This window comes from Rattus norvegicus, chromosome 1, assembly GCF_036323735.1.
Source record: "Rattus norvegicus strain BN/NHsdMcwi chromosome 1, GRCr8, whole genome shotgun sequence".
NCBI lineage: Eukaryota > Metazoa > Chordata > Mammalia > Rodentia > Muridae > Rattus > Rattus norvegicus.
In genome coordinates, this window is record NC_086019.1 from 124463079 (window position 1) to 124478012 (window position 14934).

At 38.1% G+C, this 14934-nt stretch overlaps 1 long non-coding RNA gene across 2 annotated transcripts in view; it reads left to right on the forward strand.

Moving 5' to 3' along the window:
- The first annotated feature begins 586 nt into the window (after positions 1-586).
- LOC120099834 (uncharacterized) overlaps positions 587-14934 on the forward strand; it is a 34710-nt gene continuing 20362 nt past the window's right edge. For both annotated transcript variants that reach the window (XR_005499145.2, XR_010060335.1), the window contains exon 1: positions 587-649. This is a non-coding gene — a long non-coding RNA (uncharacterized LOC120099834). The remainder of the gene's footprint in view (positions 650-14934) is intronic.

The following is a 14934-nucleotide window of genomic DNA, read 5'->3' on the forward strand; positions in this document are numbered from 1 at the left end:
GAAGTCATCCTCTGGGCATTCATTAAGGAAAGTGAATAAGTGGAATTTTTATTTCTTTTTATGTTATACAAAGTGTCAATTTATTTTTCAATTAATTGTATCATATATATTGAAAAAAACTACAATGCAGAGATGGTGGGCATATGTGTGGATAACTTTCTGCTTTGTTTGAAATGTGTGGATCCACTTCTAATATGAAATATTGAGGTATGGATACAGACATTTGATCTGGATCTTGAGGCATGAAGACATATGTCTTTAATTCATATATGGAAGTAGGAAGTTACAAACCATTATTCTGGATCTAGAGTTGAGAAGAGATGCCCTTAATCTAAATCATGCATTCTGCTGGAAGCTTATGTGGTAACACAGAAGAAGGAAGCACTTTGCCTACTTGGAATCACTTGATCATGGCTTGAATATGCTTTACTCAGGGAGTGGTAAAATTTAGAGCTGTGGCCTTGTTGGGATAAGTGTGACACTGTGAGCACAGGCTTTAAGACCTGATCCTAGCTCCCTGGAATTCAGAATTCTGCTAGCAGTATTCATATGACAATGTAGAACTTTCAGATCCTCTTTCACCATGAGTGCCTGGACACTGCCAATCTCCCACTGTGAAGATAATGGACTGAACCTCTGAACCTATAAGGTAGTCCAATTAAATGTTTTCCTTTCAAGAATTCTCTTGGCCATGGCATCTGTTCTCAGCAGTAAAACACTAACTAAGACAGCTTGCTAGCACATCCATTCATTCACTCTCATTAGGTCCTGTTTGGGAATACAGCTTATACAGAAGAACAGTTACGACTCACAGAATTATGGTACTGAGCAACCCCTAAATAACTGAACTTTCCATTCAAAGCCAGCCTTTTTTGGATCAATAGGAATTAGTAGCAGTTTATAAGAAAATCCAATAAATTCCATTTACACACACATAGAAACACAGACATATATTTGTGTATATACACTCATGTACATATGTTATATGCATATTCGCATGCACAGACACACACATATACATATACATATATGTAGTATGCATATATATATATATATTACATATTAATATGTAAATTCAAGAAATAAATTGGAAAGGATAATATCTGCAAGACAAACTTTTGATGTCTAATCTAACTCATCCAGTCTTTCTTAGTGTAACCTTAAAATAATCATGATAAAGTTTAATATACCATGAGGGTAATACTTCTACTTACTGTATGGAATCATCTCTGCTTACTTCCTAGCTTGATGCTTTCTTAAGTGTTTCTCCCATTTCCACTATTGTTTCTTGACTTAAATATTAGGAAATGCACAAGTGTCTGTGCTATTCTTCTGTCATCTCTAAACTTGTAGTGGAATAATACTTACATAGAAGTCTGTTGCTGAAGGACAGATACATGGCTACATCAGATATCATAAACACTCTCTTTCTCACTTTCTGATAGCTTTATAGAAAATGAATGGTCTATAGCAAATGTAGGAAGAATGTGACATCCAGTCAGAGAGAAAGCAAGAGCGAGATCGAGAGCTAAAGCAAGAGCGAGAGCGAAAGCGAGAGCGAGAGAGAGAGAGAGAGAGGGGGGGGATAGAGAGAGAGATGGAGAGAGAGAGAGAGGGAGGGTGGGAGGGAGGGAGGAAGGAGAGAGGGAGGGAGGGAGAGAGGAAGGAAGAGAGGCATAGGAGATTAGCCACTGAGATGCAGAAGTCAGACTATGAAACTATAGAGAGGTAACCAGCCATGTGGCAGACAAATAAAATATAAATGGGTTGAGTTATAGGCTAGACCAGTAAGGAATCTAGGTTAAGGCCTAGTCCATAATTCATTAATAAATAAGCATATAATCTGGAAATGAGGTAGACATAAAAATGTTGGTTATGTGCAACACTTTTTCTTTTGTTTATTTTGATATCAAACTAGCACCATGATTTGTCATATTTTCACATAATTTTGAACATGTATGACCTACTACCTCCTACTTGTTGCAGACATATTCTCTTTCTTCTCCTAATTTACTTGTGGTTCATTTCTGACATTCTATGTAACCATACTTTGTTGTGAAGTATCTAATGTAAGAACTCATTCAGGCTGTTTGTTATAGTAAGCTTCATAAGCATTAATAAGAGGTTAATGGAATGGTGTACTTCTTATAGAGTATTAACATACTTTTTACAGAGTAGAATTATCTTGTTCCTTTATATTACCTAGACTTTCCTTCACCTGTGTAGAACACCCTTCCAATTATTATCTTCATATTCATAATCAGGGGTCGAATTGTTTGTTTTTTTATGTGCTAGTCAATAGCTACCTAACTTCCTATGTTAGTGGTCTTTTCTTTTGCCATTTTTTAAAGTACAAAACTTACTCTCAACATTTCCTTTTGCATGCTTTTCAACTAGCAATAGAAATATTCCTGCCTGGGAGTAACACAGAGTAAATAGCTGCAATAAGTGCTTAGTACAGTCCCTATAATATCTCAGATTTACAAGTTAATTAATGATGAAAGAGGGAGATACAGCTATGACTGGAAATTTAAAAGCAAAGTATGCACATGTCACACTAATGCATAAAGGTCACAAAAGTTACCTACTGTGGATATTGACAATCGTGGAAATATAGTTCTGAAAATTGTCCGTTGAATTTGTACTAAAATAGAAGGATGGTTTTCTGAAATTTTTAAAATTCAGTTTGGACTATAAGGGCATTAAAATAGCAATGTATTCCTGCATGTATTCCCAGTTATAAGGACATCATTATATACAAGGAAATATATTCTACCTGCCAGCTTGATCACTATTATTTACATCACCACTGTTCTGTGGTCCCTAGAACATAGGGTATTCATTAATGCTAGGAATAACGTGTGTGGAATGTATCCAGTGATTTGACATCATCCAAACAAGGGTACTAGCTCTGTAGATAGTAGTGGTCTACAGAGTGAAACCTCATGGATTTCAACCTTTCTCTGTTAACATGGTTCCTGGCTATGTACTGCCCAACAGGCAGCACTGAGTGCAAACAGAACCTATATGATTACAGTGACAGGTCCACATAGTTGCTTTGTCCTCTAATCATCTGGTTTACATGAGTCAATCCTTTAGTTACTCTGTGCTTAGTTCCTTCAGTTCTGCCTCTATAAATGCGGTTGCTTTATGTCTGTGTCCTTATTTCTTTCCTCATTAAAGGATCTCTTTATACACCAATGGATTCTAAATCATTATATTCATTAATCTATTAAATCCATGGTATCTAAATGTTCATACACCATATTGTTACTGATATATGATATGAGCATGATTACATGTTAAGATACTAAGTATTATTTTTTCAGGAAAATCATCTAGCTTTTCATCAATGCAATATATTTTTCACACAGATTTAATCTCGAAAAATATAGCGAAGGATTTATAATATGGTACAAAAGGGTCTACAACTAAGTCTAGATTAAAATACTGACTTGCAGCATAATTATTTTTAAAAGTCAATTAAAGCTCTGATACCTTAATACATGTGTGTGAATGTTTACTCTATTGCCTCTATCGCTGTATGTGTGTATGTGTGTTTTCCCATGTATACAAGGTATTTTGTATATATGTATGATTAGAGTTGAAATTCTCAAAGCATGCTAAATATTCTGCAGTTTTATCTGATATTAACAGCACATACTATGACCGCTTATACTAGATATGTTCACCTACAGGATCACTGATTTTATTCCATGCCATGAACAAAAATTGAACATATTCTCATGCAAAGACTGAAATTCAGAGATTATTTTTGGGGCTGTGGATCCTTCTGTTCCCCTTATTATTAGAGTTTGGATTCCAGCCTCAAGCCTAGTATTTTCTCCTTGCAAACCATTATAGTTACTTCTTCAGAAGTCAGATATCATTTGCCTCATTTAGCTGTGTGGCCTTCTATTTGTCTTTATTTTCTTCTCAGAGATCAAAATTAATAGTTATGGGAGAGAAGAGTAACTTATCTGGCTAAATTGTTATCAGAGTGGACAGAACATAGGAGTTACAAATGAGAAGATGTGGAAAATGGGAAAAAAGAAAGGCTTTAACTGTAGAAAATGAAAAGATATATATATATATATATATATATATATATATATATATATATATATATTAGAAAAAGTGGTTCATTTAAACAATGGAATACTATTCAGTTATTAAGAACAAGGACATCATGGGTTTTGCAGGCAAAGAGATGGGACTAAAAATATCATTCGTAGTAAGGCAACTCACACTCAAAGAAGATGCATTGTATGTACTCACGAATATGTGGAGAGTAGCCAAAAATAAACAGAATAGCCAGGACAAAATCCACAGAACTCAAGAAGGTTAACAAGCTGAACGGCTCAAGTGAGAATGCTTCAATCCCACTTGTGAGGGAGAAGTAAGCAATCATGGGGTGCTGAGGCAAGGAAGGACCTGGGAAGGAGAATACAGGAACAGGGTAAAAGGGGAACATGACCAGGTAATGGCAGGGGTCAGGACAGAAGCACTGAAGACAAGCAGAATTAATGGGGACAGGCAACCTCAGGATGTAGGAGGTGAAGGCTCTCTAGAGGGTACTAGAGACTGAGGAGGTGAGAGGCTCTCAGGAATCAAAGAGCAGGACATTAGATGAAATGCCCATCCATCGGGAGAGGGAATTTGTAGAAAATCGACCTACAGTAGAAAGCCAGAGCATCTCATTGGCAAATGTCATTCTAGGAAAGTCCCTTATTTGTGTTATAACACTCATTTGAATGTCTAATCCATACTTTAAAAGTGCATAGCTTATATAAATTGCTATTATATACTTTTCCTTTTGCTGTTTAGATCCTGTCTTAGTTATAACTTATTCTCATTGTGAGAGATTAACTCTCATATTACTGTTGTCTTTTGAAAGTTTCTAATGTTAGGTAAATGTGTGTATAAGAGTGGTTATACTCAATTATGTGAAGTATTGAGTGAGAAATCCAATTTTCATATGCTCTCCACTTGTCTGCTGATTGTGGAAAAGACTTCTGTCTATGAGAAATATGATGTTTTTGAACACACACACACACACACACACACACACACACACACACACACACGGTAAGTCTCCTTTTGACCGAGTCAATATATTCTTTAATTGTACTGAAATTTCTACTATTACAGAGTGAAACAGAACTTAATCTATTCAGTCAATTTTTCTAACACTGAACAATATCCTGGGTCCCTAGAAATATTTTTTCTTACATTTTTCACTTCTCATGTGTAATAATATGTTAATCTTGGACCTCATATAGTTGACAAGATCAGCAGAGTACTATCTGCTCATTCATAGTAGTCATCCTTCTTGAGTTTTATGTGCAGAACTTTCTCTAACTAATAACTCAATCCACACCCTATTGAATTCTAGCCCCGTGTCACTTTGAACTTAAAGCAAAATTGCTATTATTTATTTTCAGTATTTCAGAGAACTTTGGGACTACTTCAGGCTGGAGGGCCTGAAATGTGAAGAGAAAGAGTGAATGAAAGTGACACAGATAACTGTGTGCAGACATGAAATCTCTATGGTTGTGTTCATTTTTAACATCTTTGTTTTTATTATAAAATTTATATAATTAGGCGTATGCTTTAAAATCTTTTAGTTTATTCTAATAAACATGAAATATGATGGCACCATCACCTCTTAACAAATTTTACAACAGGATATGAGCCAATTGAATCCAAGTTAACAGGAGAGAAAAAAAAAGATGTGCTACAATGGTCATGAGAAAATCAAGCAGGTTTGTTACAGCAATGCACAGATACAGAGGAATGGCCAAAACCGCTGCTATTGAAACGTAAATAAGGAAATGGCCATCACTTACCTGAAATAAAGTTGTCCTCTCAATCTGATCTAAGGCCAGCTTGCCTACTACATAGCTACACAGATTTTAGAGAGAATAAAATCTGAGCATATATTTGAAGAAGTAATCACCCTAGAAGAATGTTGTTCTCTGCCAAGTGGTCTCTTCCTATTTTTATAAAATATAATTTTGTATTATATAACCCTTTCTGAAAAATAATGAACATTTTGTTTGAATTTACCACAGCTCCCTAAGGTTGACCAAATCTATGAGGATTTCAGAAAGGGTACTATGGGTTAAGGAATGGTTTTCTTTCTCTCTCTCTCTCTTTCTTTCTTTCTTTCTTTCTTTCTTTCTTCCTTCCTTCCTTCCTTCCTTCCTTTCCTTCCTTCCTTCCTTCCTTCCTTCCTTCTTTCTTTCTTTTACTAAAATCACTTTGTTGACATCTATTGCTTCAGTTTGACCATTTGAAATTATATATTCAGACTTCAATCTTATTCTCATACTAGCACAGATGCCTTCAAATTCTGCTTGGACTGTTAACTTGATTCCCATGTAATACGTTCAGATGGTTTATTGTTTCTTTTTCTTAAGTTTGAGCTTCAGAGGGGCAGACATGCCTAGGAAACCAAATGAGACTACTCTCTCCCCGACACTCTTTCCTCTGATTCTAAAGGAAAATGCCTAGTGCCATCTGGCCCCCCTGCTCACAGGGATCCAGGAGAAGGAGGGGCAGGCCCTTCTGGTTGCTGCCCCCACAGAGCAGAAACCCAGCCCCAAGAAACAACCTCAGTTCTGAGACCAGAGGTAAGACCAACTTTTCTGCTCCAAGTGACCTGCCTGGTGGACTCAGGGCATACAAGGGCAAAATTCTTCTGGGACCTGACACTTCCAGTTTCTAGCTGGTTCCTGAACCTCGCTGATCCAGGCCCACAACTCCCTGTTCCCAAACCCCATGGGAGAGAGAGAGCTCATCGCCCAGACATGTGACCAATGGAGACTGCAGGGCAGGAGAGACTGCCACTTTTGCATACCTTGGCCCACATACCTGGCCAAAGAGGAAACTGTATAAGGAGTCTAGGCACAGGAAGATAGGGGCAGTAAAGCTGCAGGAGGCCTTTGGTCCAGACTGCACCTGGATACGAAGGGAATCGTTCAAACAGCTCCCTGCAACCAAATCCTGTGGGAGGGAGAGTTAGACGTTCAGAGGGGCAGATACGCCTGGGAAACCAGAGGAGACTACTCTCTGCCTACATTCTGACTCTAGAGGAAAACAGCTAGTACCATCAAGGGTACCTGTACACAGGGACCCAGAAGAAGGGGCTGGCCCTTCTGGTTGCTGCCCTCACAAAGAGCAGAAAACTAGCCTAGAGGAGGGACTTCAGGCCTGAGACCAGAGATAAAACCAACTTTTCTGCTCCAAGTGTCCTGTAAGGGGGACTTAGGACACATGCCCACAGGAATAGCTGAAAGGCATTGGACAGGAATGAGAACCCAAAAGCAGAACACTCTGTTCCTATAACTGGCTGAAAGAAAACAGGAAAACAGGTCTACACCACTCCTGACACAGAGGCCTATAGGATGGTCAAGACACTGTCAGAAATAGCTAAACAAGGTAACACCAGAGACAACCTGATGGTGAGAAGCAAGCGCAGGAAACCAAGCAATAGGAACCAAGACTACATGGCATCATCAGAGCCCAATTCTCCCACCAAAGAAAATACTGGATATCCAAACACAACAGAAAAGCAAGATTTCTATTTAAAATCACATTTTTGATAATAATGGAGAACTTTAAGAAAGACATAAAGAACTCCCTTAAAGAAATGCAGGAAAACACAAGTAAACAAGTAGAAGCCCTTAGAGAGGAAACACAAAAATCCCCCCAAAAATTACAGGAAAACACAATCAAACAGGTGAAGGAATTGAAAATTGAATTCGAAACAATAAAGAGATAGGAGAGAGAATCTCAGGAGCAGAAGATTCCATAGAAAGCATTGACACAACTGTCAAAGATAATGTAAAACAGAAAAAGCTACTGGTACAAAACCTACAGGAAATCCAGGAAACAACAAGAAGATCAAACCTAAGGATAATAGGTATAGAAGACAGTGAAGTTTCCCAACTCAAAGGACCAGTAAATATCTTCAACAAAATCATAGAAGAACACTTCTCTATACTAAAGGAAGAGATGCCCATAAACATCCAAGAAGCCTACAGAACTCCAAATAGATTGGACCAGAAAAGAAACTCCTCTTGTCACATAATAGTCAAAACACCAAATGCACAAAACAAAGAAAGAATATTAAAAGCAGTAAGGGAAAAAGGTCAAGTAACATATAAAGGCAGACCTATCAGAATCACACCAGACTTCTCACCAGAGACTATGAAGGCCAGAAGATCCTGGACTGATGTCATACAGACACTAAGAGAACACAAATGCCAGCCCAGGTTACTGTATCCAGCAAAACTCTCAATTAACACAGATGGAGAAACCAAGATTTTCCATGACAAAACCAAATTTACACAATATCTTTCTACAAATCCAGCCATACAAAGGATAATAAATGGTAAATCCCAATACAAGTAGGCAAGCTACAGCCTAGAAAAAGCAAGAAACTAATCGTTTTGCAACAAAAAAAAGAGAGAGAAGACAAGCACACAAACATACTCTCACCTCCAAAAACCAAGATAACAGGTATCAACAATCACTATTCCTTAATATTTCTCAACATCTATGGACTCAATTCCCCAATAAAAAGACACAGATTAACAAACTCAGGAAAGGGAATAGCATTTGAAATGTAAAAATGAAATGCCCAATTTATATAAAGATGGAAAAAGACAAACATTTTTATGAATTTTAATTTTATGTATATGTTTGTGTTTTTTATGTTTTGTTTTGTTTTGTTTTGTTTTGTATATAGGTAGGTTTGTGTACCTCATGTATTTTGTGACTGAATAGGTTATAAAAAGACAATAGAACTTTTTCATCCTGAGAAAAGATGGCTTTTTTTATTCAGATCAAGCTCTCAAACTTTATTTCTGGGAAGTGGCTTACAAAGACAAGCAAGCAAGTGGGAAGGACATGCAGAGCCCAAGACCAATTTCATGATGGTCAGCATCACCCCAACCTCCGTCATTGTTTTTTGGTTCCTGTAACCCTAAACCATAAATTGCAGGTTTACTGATGAGAACAGATAACTTGCTAGGTTTCTCAGAGTGTGTAAGTCGACTTGACATTCCTGAAACATACCTGAAACAGAGGGTATATAAGTGGGGTTGGCTCCTGACATATGTATCCAAAGTTTTTAGACCCAAGGATTTCAAAGACATGAATTAGTGCATATAGCATCTGCAAATTATATCCTCCATTTGGTGTCAGACATACATGGGCAATTGCCAGCCTTTGTTACTGTTAGTCTAACACTAACTGGTAGATTAAGCTAGACCCAGGGTGTCACAAATGGCTCCTGGAGTTCAGGTGTACTCAGTCCCTTAGCTGATTTGATTTAAACAAAATACTGAATTTCGAGAATCTATGTCTAATACATTTTGTATTTGTATTCTCTACATTTCATGGTTTTTAGTTATTTTCTAATTAAGATGGAAATTTCACTTCACCCTAAAGTTAATGAAGTTCAGATGTAAATTAGTTGTTACCTAAAATACAACCTACACTTTGGTCAGCCTTGATGATAGGACTGTCGTGACAGCTTGCTGCTAAGGCCTGAGCAAGATTTATATGAGCAAGTGAATAGCGTAATATTTTTCTCCAGGGAATAGCTGAGGTTTTGGGCTTGAACAACAGAAAGTTATGGGGTATTTATGTACAGAAAGATAATCTGCAATGTATGTTTACAACCATCCTAGTAGCCACATAAATTCACAGGCTTACAATATCAAAAGTGAAGTTTGAGCTTTTGTCCTCTTCAGTTTGGTGCTATTATTTCATACGGAAAGAAAACATTTTTTCCTTTTGATTCCCTCAGTGTTTTATCACACAGCATTATCTCATATGGAGTTCCCACAGACTGCTGTACTGTCTAGGGCACAGTGCACACAGATGGCATGTAAATGCTCCTTAGCTTAGTTTGACACACATCTCAGCCTTCATGCCTCTCTCTTCATGAAAAGTAAATTGTAGAATGTGGGATTTGTATCTAAAACATCACCAGAAACCTTTCTGAGAGTTGGGGCACTATTGACTGTGTGCCGAAGCCTCCTAAGTTGTCTAACTGGGCATAGTGGGTATCCACATCTTTGCATCCCCCATTCTTAAAACATGAAATAAGCCACAAAGGAAGTTTTTACACCATGGAAATTTGCAAATTCTACCAACAAGGCTTTCAAAGACTTTCCCCTCAAACCATTGATTGTTAAAGATTTGTAATACATACTTTTTCTCCATCTTTACTAAATTGGGTATTTCTTATTTATATTTCAATTGTTATTAACTTTCCCGTTTTCCAGGCAAACATCCCTCTAACCCCTACCCCTCCCCTACTACATGGGTGTACCACTCCCCATCCTCTTCCCATTACCGCCCTCCCCACAACAAACCCTTTCACTTGGGGTTCAGTCTTGGCAAGACCATGGGCTTCCCCTTCCACTGGTGCACTTACTAGGCTATTCATTGCTACCTATGCAGCTGGAGCCCAGGGTCAGTCCATGTATTATCTTTGTGTAGTGGCTTAGTCCCTGGAAGCTCTGAATGTTGGCATTGTTGTTCATATGGGGTCTCAAGCCCCTTCAAGCTCTTTCAGGCCTTTCTCTGATTCCTTCAACGGGTGTCCCTTTCTCAGGTCAGTGGTTTGCTACTGGCATCACCTATGTATTTGCCATATTCTGGCTATGTCTCTCAGAGGAGATCTACATCCGATACCTGTCAGCCTGCACTTCTTTGCTTCATCAATCTAGATTTGTGGCTGGATATGTTTGGGACACATGTGGGGCAGGCTCTGAATGGGTGTTCCTTCAGCCTCTGTTCTAATCTTTGCCTCCCTATTCCCTCCCAAGGATATTCTTGTTCCCCTTTTTTTAGACAGAGTGAAGCAATCACATTTCGGTCATCCTTCTTGAGTTTCATGTGCTCTGTCCATCTAGGATAATGTAAGCATTTGGACTAATATCCATTTATCAATGAATGCATACCATTGGTGTTTTTCTGTGATTGGGTTACCTCACTCAGGATGATATTTTCCAGTTCCATCCATTTGTTTATGAATTTCATAAAGTCATTGTTTTTGATAGTGAAGTAGTATTCCATTGTGTAGATGTACCATATTTTCTGCATCCATTCCTCTGTTGAAGGGCATCTGGGTTCTTTCCAGCTTCTGGCTATTATAAATAAGGCTGCTATGAACATAGTGGAGCATGTGTCTTTGTTATATGTTGGAGCATCTTTTGGGTATATGCCCCAAAGAGGTATACCTGGGTCCTCAAGTAGTGCAATGTCCAATTTTCTGAGGAACCTCGAGACTGATTTCCAGAATGGTTGTACCAGTCTGCAATCCCACCAACAATGGAGGAGTGTTCCTCTTTCTCCACATCCTCGCCAGCATCTGCTGTTGCCAGAGTTTTTGATTTTAACCATTCTGACTGGTGTGAGGTGGATTCTCAGGGTTGTTAGGATTGGCTTTTCTGTTATTACCAAAGATGTTTAACATTTCTTTAGGTGCTTCTCAGGCATATGGCATTGCTCAGCTGTGAATTAAAAGATGGCTTTTAAATTATCATACATGTATATGGAATTGATCCTGGAAATTTTAAGTGTTCTTAGTTGCTGAGCCACATCTCCAACAATTGCCTTTTTTTGTTTGTTTGTTTGTTTTATCTTTTACTTCTATTTATTTTTTATTTTTTCTTTAAAACTATTTATTAATTTATTTACATACATCTTAGAGTATTTACTACATCCTAAATTTTCCCACTCCAAGTCATCCCCTTACAGAGTCCATCCCCCATTCAACCTTCTCCTCTGAGAGTGTGGGGTATCTCTCTAATGTAGCAAATCAAATTTCTGCAAGATTAGACACATTCTTGCCCACTATGGAAAGACAAGGGAGCCCTGTTGGATAATGTGCCACAGTCAGGATACAGTTTTAGAGAGACCCTGTATTCCTGTTGTTGAGAGAACAATATGGAGACTGAGCTGTATGTTTGATCCATATGGGACAGGGGCCTTTTTCCAGCTGGTGTATGTACTTTGGTCGGGGGCTCAGTCTCTGAGAGCTCCCTGGGGTTAGATAAATGCGGGTGGGAGGAATTTGGTGTGGGGAGAAACAGATGAGAAGCACAGAGGGCCAATGAAATAAGTGGAAATCAATAGCAGCCAGGATGATAGTGTGTGGATAATCTCTAGGAAGTCCCAGAGACCTGGGATGGGTAAAGCTCCCAGGAGTAAACGCAGTGACCTTACTCAAAATGCCCAATATTGGGGATATTGAACCTGAAGTGGCAACCTTCTATAACCAGGCAGGATCTCCAGTAGAGAGGTAAGGACACTAACCCATCCATAAATGATTGGACCCAAAAGTTTTTTTTTTTCTGTCTAAAAGAAATGCAGAGACAAAAATGGAACAAAGACTGAAGGAATGTTGAACCAATAACCAGCCCAACTTGAAACACATCCCATGGGTAAACACTATTCCCTAACCTTATTAGTGATATCCTGTTAAGCTTACAGAAGGCAGCCTAGCATAACTACACTCAGAGGTTCTACCTAGCAGCTGACTTAAACAGATGCAAATACCCACAGACAAACATTGAAATGGTCCAGAGACCATTATGGTAGTGTTGGGGGAAGATTTGAAAGCCCTGTATAGGAAGAGAACACAAGAAGAAGAAGAATATAGTCAACTAACCTGTTTCCCTGGAAGTGAAAAGTTTTTATAGGAGATTAAAACTCTGTTTTAAGATCAGTCAGTTTCTTTTTTTTTCTTTCATCTTTATTAACTTGAGTATTTCTTATTTACATATCAATTGTGATTCCCTTTCCCGGTTTCCTATCCAACATCCCCCTAACAACTCCCGCTCCCCTTCTCTTTGGTTGTTCCCTTCCCTATCCTCCCCATATTACTGCCCTCCACGCCAAAGTCATGTTCACTGGGGGTTCCGTCTTGTTAGGACCAAGTGCTTCCCCTTCCATTTTTGCTCTTAGTAGGCTATTCATTGCTACCTATGAGGTTAGAGTCCAGGGTCAGTATATGTATAGTCTTTGGGTAGTTCCTTAGTCCCTGGAAGATCTGGTTGATTGGCATTGTTGTTAATATGGGGTCTCAAGCCCCTTCAAGCTCTTTAAGTCCTTTCTCTTTATCCTTCAATGGGGGTCCTGTTCTCAGTTCAATGGTTTGCTGCTGGCATTCGCTTCTGTATTTGCTGTATTCTGGCTGTGTCTTTCAGGAGAGATCTACATCTTGTTCTTGACAACCTGCACTTCTTTGTTTCTATTTAGATTGGTGGCTGTATATGTATGGGCCACATGTGGGGCAGGTTCTGAATGGGTGTTCCTTCTGCCTTTGTTCTAAATTTTGCCTCCCTATTCCCTCTCAAGTGTATTCTTTTCCCCTTTTAAAGAAGGAATAAAGCATTTGCATTTTGGTCATCCTTCTTGAGTTTCATGTGTTCTGTACATTTAGGGTAATTTGAGCATTTGAGCTAATATCTACTTATCAATGAGTGCATACCATGTGTGTTTTTCTGTGATTGGGTTACCTCACTCAGGATGATATTTTCCAGTTCTCTCCATTTGCCTACAATTTTCACATAGTCATTGTTTTTGTTACCTGTATAATATTCCATTGTGTATATGTACCACATTTTCTCTATCCATTCCTCTGTTGAAGGGCATCTGTGTCCTTTCCCGCTTTCTAGCTATTATAAATAAGGCTGCCATGAACATAGGGGAGCATGTGTCTTTTTTATATGTTGGGACATCATTTGTTTATATGCCCAAGATAGGTATAGTTGGGTCCTCAGTTAGTTCAATATCCAATTTTCTGAGGAACCTCCAGATTGATTTCCAGAATGATTGTAGTAGTCTGCAATCTCACCAATAATGGAGGAGAATTTCTCTTTCTACACAGCCTTGCCAGCATTTGCTGTCACCTGAGTTTGATCTTAGCCATTCTCTTTGGTGTGAGGTGAAATCTCAGGGTTCGTTTTTTTGCATTTCCCTTATGACTAAAGATGTTGAACATTTCTTTAGGTGTTTCTCAGCCATTTGGAATTCCTCAGCTGTGAATTCTTTGTTTAGTTCTGAACCCCATTTTTGTTTGGTTATTTATCTCCCTTCAGTCTAACTTCTTGTGTTCATCAGCCAGTTTCTTTGGCAATCTTTTTTCAAACATTTTTATTCTTGAAGATAACTGTTTTCAGACACAGCTTTCCTATTATCTCCCTTTTACAGTAACCATTCTTCTATATTACAGAAACAATACAGACTCAAGGAGTAGATTTTTTAAAAAAAACTATAGTGCAGATCAAAACCAAGAATTCTCAATAAGGAAACATCAAAATCTGATAAACATTTAAAGAAATGTTTAATACACTTTGAAATCAGGTAAAGCAAAAGAAAACTAGTTTGTGGTTTCATTTTCCATGTTGAGAATGGCTAAGAACAAAAAAGTGAAATCACATTCTACCTGTGATGTAGAGTAAGAAAATCTCTCATACATTGTGTGTGGGAATGCAAACTTGCATTGCTACTATGAAAATCAGTGTGGCAGTTCATCAGGAAGAAAAAACTCAGTCTTTATGCTCCAGGTTAAACCAGCTTAGCAAGAAATCCAAATTGTGATTCATCCCACCACACAGACAACTTGATCAACTATGTCCATTGTTTCTCTCTTCCTAAGAGACATAAAGGCAATCAAGATGACACCTCAACTGAAAATTGATAAATTCACTACAATAAAAATTGCATATTACTCAGCCATTAAAAGCAATAGAATCATAAAATTTGCAGGCAAATTTATTGATCCTGGAAAATATTTTCATACAGGAAACTCAGATTCTGACAAAAAATATGGTATGCAACTTCTATTATGTGATTCTTAGATTGCAGTCCATGTTAACCAAGCCACAATCAAGAGAACGATGGAGG